Below are 6,398 nucleotides of genomic sequence, written 5' to 3' on the forward strand. Positions count from 1 at the left end.
CTTTTTTTTACACTACTATCTGCACTATTGTTTCTATGCACAAAATGAAAAATAAAAAATAAATCAGAGTTTTGTAGTAAGGTGGTGATGTATCGAATATCCAGGATATTCTGGATGCAACTGGACCCATGAGGCATCAGTGGTAGACCATACACACTGGTCTAATCTTGTAAGGGAGTTATAATACAATCCTTCGTCCACAAATCTATATTGTAGAAAACATAAGATCCATCTTCTGATATTTCTGGAGGCTTTTAAATAGAGGCTGGAGGGTCATCTGTCACAAGTACTTTGATTGTGCTGTTCCTGCATTGCAAGGGGTTTGATTAGGTGACCCATCTGGTCTCTTCCAATTCTGTGGTTCCATTTCATGATAAGGACTGGTTATCAGGTGAGCAGATGTGCAATTATCACTATCTGATGTGTTGTAATCATCTAGGCTCCTTATGGAAATGTAAGAAGATTCAGTTTATAATCACTATGCAGTCAGCTAATTTCCTGTTTATTAAAAAAAGTATTGGTGTTACATATAATTTGCTCTTAAGCAACAGAAACCAAAGGAACCTACAATGAGGCCACAGAGGGCGTTTCCTATACTGCTCTCCATATTCATTTCACCGTTCCAACCTTTCCAAACATGGTTCTGGATCAGCTACTTAGTTAATTGATTAACTAAGTATACAACTAAATAGTCTCTTCTGGCCTGGTCCACATATCTTCCTGGCTTACAACTTGGCATGAGTGATGGAAGGCTGCTCTGGTGTTGATGGAGACACAGTAGGCTGTTTCTACCGTACTGTCACTAGTGAATTCCAGTGTGATAGTCAGAACTAGAATCACTATCCCAATGCCACTTCATACTCAAGATTTCTTCTAGGAGTCTGGTGGTACTAGAATTTTCAGTCGTCTGGGTCCCAATTGACAGAAGAACAAGGACATCACTTGCAATGACTGACACCTAGTAGGCTTCTGCATTTTGTCTGAACCTCGATCCATTTATGCTGACCAGATGCAGCAAACTCCTCGTATCCATTTTTGCATGCCTCCCACAAATGGACAGGTAACCGTGTTTGTACCTCAGCAGGAAAATACGGCCAGATCTGGCCCATTGGTTTACCTTTCCAAACCTATCTCCTCCTATAAACCATCAAGGACTTTAAGATCTTCCAAAGAGGCCTTGCTCTCGGTCGGGTTTGGTGGGGACAAGAGACAAGAGACGGGGCCTTCTCTGTGGTGGCCCCCTGGCTATGGAACTCTCCCTGGTGAGATTAGGTCTGTCCCCGCCCTCCTGTCCTTCAGGAAGCAGCTAAAATCCTGGTTTTGGAATCAGGCATTCTCAGATAGATGGATGATCCTGTATAGACTAAGAGTTAATGGACAACATTTAGATTGAGTTGGATGATGCTTTAACTTGACAAATTGTTTTATATGTATTTTAGAACTTATTTATTGCATATGTTGTTTTTATGATGTTCTTTATTGTACATTGAATTTTTGGTGTTAGCCGTTCTGAGTCCGTTCACGGAGGTAGAGAAGAACAGGATACAAAAGTTATAAATAAATAAATAAAATTGGTGGCAATGGGGAGGGGTCTCCCTGGGCTCCTCTCCCCAGTCATTTTAGGCTATGCCATCATTTGTCCTTATATCCTTCATTAAGACCTGGATTAAAAAGCATCAGAGTTAAGATACCACTCTTTCTGCAATCCTTTCCCTTTGGTCCATAGAGGACATCTGAGTTTAATGCTTTGTTAAAGCTGTTCCTACTCTAGAGGAGACAATTACTATAGGCGCTGCAGGCGCATGTGCTCTCTCCCTGAAAATAGCTTTCCAAGGCATTTTAAGGAGGCTTCCCACTATCCAGGGAAGGAAAAGCAATGATCTGGAGCTATCCTACCCTGGGCTTCCTTAAAAATGTCCTCTCTTTTCTCTTGATTTGAACTGCAGGCCCTGCCTGGAGTGCTGCCTTTTTCCCCCTCACGCATTTCTCCTTCGGGTTTAATGTTTAAAGCTGTTCCTACTTTTTACTCTAGAGTAGAACTAACTACTACTCTAGACAGGCATGTAGCCGGGGGGGGGCTCGGGGGGCTTCAGCCCCCCCCCCCCGAAATTCTCATGGTGGTTCGCGAAAAGGCCTTACTGGTGCATTATTTAAACTGTTATGTTTATTCATATCATGATCTGATCACCATACTCAATATATCCCATATGCATGGGGGTATTGGGGTAATGATACAAAAGGTTTGCTAGGCTAGACCCTCTTTCACTCAGACTCAGCCCCCCCCCGAAACTCAGCCCCCCCCCGAAACCCCCCCCCCTGAAAATTTTTTAGCCCCCCCCCCCCCGAAACGAAATCCTGGCTACGGGCCTGACTCTAGAGTAGTAGTAACTAAGAGTTCGTAGTTTTTAAAGAATGAGGATTTTCTTTTTGTTTGCTGGGATTAATGATAATTATGATTATCTTTTAGAAGTATTTGAAGGAGAGGAAGGGAAGGAGAAAAAAAGCTTAAAGGGTGACTCTCCCAAGGCCCTGAATGTGCATAGAAACCCTACCCAGCTGTCTCGCACGTCCCCAACTTCCAGTCAGTCCCACTAAATAAAAAGAATCAAGAAATCCAAAACAGAACAGAACAGTGGACCAGAATGGAAGGAGACAACATTGTTCTGTTGTTGAGTGTATTTGCTTCTCAGGAGAAAAATAGATAGGAGATATCCATTTTGTAGATTTTGTAGATATGCAAAGTTGCAAACAACTCTGCTGTATTGTGTACCCTTAGGTTATTATTATTATTATTATTATTAACTTTATTTGTACCCCGCTAGCATCTCCCGGAGGACTCGATGCGGCTTACACAGGCCGAAGCCTCAAACACAATACAATAGAAAGTATAACATCACAACAACGAGGCAAATCAAACAATAAGCAAAATAACATAACACCACAATACTAAGTAAATTTCAGATCCTAAGGTGAACTCATTACAGGAATTTCTTGGCCGAATTAATTCAGAGGAGGTTTGTGTGTGCCTTTCTCTGAGGCTGACAGAAGATGACTTGCCCAGAATTATCCAGTGGATTTTCATGTCCATGTGAGGATTTGAACCCTGTGACGGCGCGAGTACCCCTGGGACTCATGCTTTATGTCCAGATTGTCCTGGACAATTATTGAGGAGACCCAGGCACCTTCAAGCCGCTTCTTTTGGCACCAAAGGAAGATCCTGAATCTTCAAAACATAGGCCATCTGAACTGGGGTTGTGGTTTGCTCTGGCATTCACAGCCATTGAGGAAAGAGGAAACTTAGTGAGGCTTCTCAGCTTCCAACCCCTTGGACCCAGGACTGATTGAGACTGTAATGTATGTTTTCCTTCACCCCTCTAAAGTTTTCCAGCTCATTGCTTTGAAGAAATGACTTTGTGATAAATAAAACATATTTTGAGCTATTTACATCATTTTGGGTTTTTGGGAGTTCCAGTTTCCTATAGGAGGGCAAGAAGCAATCCCCTGGGGGAAAGATGCCACGTCTATCCCTCCTTTATTAAGAATAATAGCCCCCAGGCGCGATGGCACAAACCCTGAGGTCCTAGCACAACACTCCAACCACTATATCACACTGACCTTTTCTGTTGTATTGATGTGCAATTGTTCAGATTAGTAGCTGTAGTAAGCCACTAGGAGTCACTACAGTGCAAATCTGTAGTTCAGTAGCTGGACGGAAAGGACAAGGTAAAGGGATCAGAACTTCGGAAGTTACGCCTGAAACAGGCCAGAGGTGCACTTTGAAGAAAGGGTGTGTGGGAAACATAGGGGGACATAGTATGCCCTCTTTTATCTAAACTGGAATGCTGCCATATTCTATTCCTTATTGATAAATTGGCAAATTGCTATCTTTTCTCATTTAAAAACTCCAAACTGCAAAAGCCTCCAAACCAGAGAGCAGTTTGAACCCCACCAACAATGGTTCTAGACCAGACTTGGTGCACAGACCCAACATGATCAACTTTTAATACTGGAAGCTTTTGGAAGAGGAGGATTGACCTAGGATGATGGGAGTCACCCTCATTCTTATACAGTTTCTAATGAGAATATTCATAAAACCCAAAAACAAACAATGACTTTTTCTAATATCATCACAAAAAAACCAAACCCGGGCATTTCCAGTAGCCTAAGCTAGTAATCTACTAAAATTGGAGGCCTTGAGGACTTTCTTGAAGGAATTTTTAAAATGTTAAAACTATTTGCTTCTGCTTGAAAGAACAATATCCTCAATGTGGAGTGATTACTGTAAGGTGTGTTATATGTTGATATTTTAGAAAACATAAATCAACCAGACCTTTTACACTTACACAGTTGAAGCACTGTGATTCCACTTGTGTCGGCCATGGTTGCATTCTGCAGGATCATGGTGCTTGTAATTTGGTGAGACACTACATTTTTTATGCAGAGAATTCTAAATACTGATTTTGAAATTGTAAATCCAAGAACTTTTACCCTGGTCGTTCCTTGACAATGGAAGATAAGAAGCTGGAAGGGAAAGATCGTTCCCCTGGGAAAACACCTGAAGTCAGTAGGAGGATGAGACTCTGGGCCTTTCCACACAGCACTATATACCAGCATATCATGGCAGAAAATTCCACATTATCTGAGTGTGGGCTCAGATAACCCAGTTCAAAGCAGATATTGTGGGATTTTCTGCCTTGATATTCTGGGATATAGGGCTGTGTGGAAGGGCACCCAATCTATGGGAGGAATGAGCCAGATTACGGAGGTCACAGAGAATCCGTGAGAATTCCTTGAAACAGACCAGATGTCAAAGGCATGGCTTGTGGACCTTAAATTAAAGTGTTGTGTACTAAAAAGATTAGAACAGGCAACACTGTGTTAACGTGTACACCTTGGGTCTTGTTCTTGTTCCACATTTAAGTCTAAGAGCTTTGGGAAAATCTTGTGCTCATGTTCATGGATTCATGTTTTGGAAGAAGTTCCTATGTTCCTGGTTATGGATTTATGCCTATGTTTTGATTTCTGGTTGTTTTTTTTTTATGTACCTTGCCACTTTTGAACAGAACTTTGATATATGGACTATTGCCTTTTGAAAGCCTTTTTGCTTTTTGGACATTACATTTTACATTGCCTTTTGCCTTTTTATATTTGCATTCTTCAATAAATTATTATTTATTTGGGGTTCTTTTACCCCGCCCTTCTCACCCCGAAGGGGACTCATGGTGGCTTACAAAGGCAAAGGCACAATTCGATGCCTGCATCATAAAACAATCATACACAAAATTACATCAATTCACAGTTAACAACAGTTCATGCATTATAACCATAAAATCAATAAAATCAATAAAACCAATACAAACCCAGTTTTTCCTCTTACATGGTCAGCGTTCGCTAACTCATAGATCTAGTTTTACGTTCCACTTCATCAATCCTGTTGGTCTTACTCGCCTGATTGTCTAATTTAATTGCCAGAGTGCCCAAAGGCCTGGTCCCATAACCACGTCTTCACCCTCCTCCTAAAGGCGAGGAGGGATGATGATGCCCTGATTTCCCCCGGGAGTGAGTTCCACAGGTGAGGGGCCACCACTGAGAAGGCCCTGCTCCTCGTCCCCACCAGCTTCACTTGTGACAGTGGTGGGGTCGAGAGCAGGGCCTCCCCAGATGATCTCAGACTCCGGGGTGGGGCTTAGAGGGAGATACGTTCAGACAGATACACTGGACCGGAACCGTACAGGGTTTTGTAGGTCAAAACCAGCACCTTGAATTGTGCTCGGAACTGAATCGGCAGCCAGTGTAGCTGGCACAGCAGGGGGGTGGTATGCTCCCTGTATGTCGCTCCAGTGAGCAGTCTGGCCGCCGCTCGCTGGACTAGTTGAAGTTTCCGAACAGTCTTCAAAGGCAACCCCACGTAGAGTGTGTTGCAGTAGTCTATTCGGGATGTAACAAGAGCGTGGACCACTGTGGCCAGATCAGACTTCCCAAGGTACAGGCGCAACTGGTGCACAAGTTTTAATTGCGCAAAAGCTCTCCCGGCCACCGCTGAGACCTGGGGTTCCAGGCTCAGCGATGAGTTCAGGATCACTCCCAAGTTGCGAACCTGCGTCTTCAGGGGGAGTGTAACCCCATCCAGCAACTGTTTAGTTAGTACGACTAGACTCTTGTGTGATGCTGGGTGGAGAGGTAAATTCAGACCAGAGTGCAACAACACCTTGTATTTTGGAATTTGATGGCAGCAGATATCAGTAACACGTAGAAAAGTTAATTGTGTTATTTTCAAGAAAAAAATGAGAAGTCTCTTATACCACCAAGCTATTAGACACCTTGTCATCTAAACGAGTACAACCATTAAAGGTTGTGTAGAACTCCTGCCCACTTTCTCATTACTTTAGTCAAATGAT

The sequence above is a fragment of the Anolis sagrei genome, chromosome 3, assembly GCF_037176765.1.
Source record: "Anolis sagrei isolate rAnoSag1 chromosome 3, rAnoSag1.mat, whole genome shotgun sequence".
Taxonomy (NCBI): domain Eukaryota; kingdom Metazoa; phylum Chordata; class Lepidosauria; order Squamata; family Dactyloidae; genus Anolis; species Anolis sagrei.